Here is a 1,125-nt window from a genome sequence, read left to right as displayed (position 1 = left end):
ACCGCCCCTTTTTAACCCCCGACGCCGCCCGTGCGCGTGCGCGGGGGACGCCCTCTCTGCTTGCTCCACTCTTTTGCTTTCTTTTTCCAGCCCAATGCCTCGCTCTCTTGTACGGGACCACAATGCTTCGCGCTGCTTGTCATAGGAAAGCGCCGTAGGTGGGGGTGGGGTGGGGTGGGGAAAAGTCGGCGCAGTGCATGCTGGGTTGGGAGGGTGGAGCGGAGAAGAACGAAGGTGGTTTGGTGGCGTGAGAGGGGGTAGGGCGGCTGCGCTTTGAGGTATGGGCGTGGACGCTGAAGGCGTGGTTGATTTCTTTTTGGACTAGAGAGTGGCGGAGCTTTAAAAGGAAAAACTTTCCCTGTTCTGGCTTCAAGCTACAACCTCCATATTCTTTTCAGGTTGTGCTCACAGTCTCGTAAGCTTGCGAGTCCTGTGTTCACTGCCTGCAGCCTCTTCCCAGCGGGCGGCTCTGGGAAGGAGCTATCTGGGAAAGCGTGCATTGGAAATAATGCTCTACGTTTGTCCGCTCTTCAGCGGTCTCCCCCTACATCATTTTGTATGAATCCAAGAACACACAGGCCGTGGGCTTTTTTTTTTTTTTTTGAGATAGTCTCACTATCGCCTCCCGTAGGGTGCGTTGGTATCGTAGCTCACAGCAACCTCTAACTCTTGGGCGCAAGTGAGTCTCTTGCCTCAGCCTCAGTTTTGGGGGCAGGGGGAACAGGTCTCGCTCCAGCTCAGGCTGGTCTCGAACTCGTGAACTCAGACGATCCCGTGAGCTTATTTTTTTAAATTATCAAATGTTATCCAAATAGTTACGGGGGAACTGAATGTCTAAACTAGATTTTGAGTCCAGAAGGTTTTTAAACCATGCTGTAGTTTTTGCGAGAAAAAGTTGGGAGAGGATATAAAAGGAATTGAGTAAAAAGTTTATCTTTAGTATTTAGTACAGTAGAATCTCACATACCTTCTGTTGATTAATTCCTGCACTGTCTCCTAAAGGAAAATGCCACAGAGCTTTACTCTGAATTAGTGTCTGGCTCTGAGCAAATAAAAAATTGAACTATGTGCCAAAGGCAACAGGTAGGTAGGCTTACTTCTAAAAGGCAAGTGGTGGCACACTTA

This window comes from Otolemur garnettii, unplaced genomic scaffold (assembly GCF_000181295.1).
Source record: "Otolemur garnettii isolate 467f Iridium unplaced genomic scaffold, OtoGar3 scaffold00080, whole genome shotgun sequence".
NCBI classification, from domain to species: Eukaryota; Metazoa; Chordata; class Mammalia; order Primates; family Galagidae; genus Otolemur; species Otolemur garnettii.
This window is presented reverse-complemented; position numbering follows the sequence as displayed.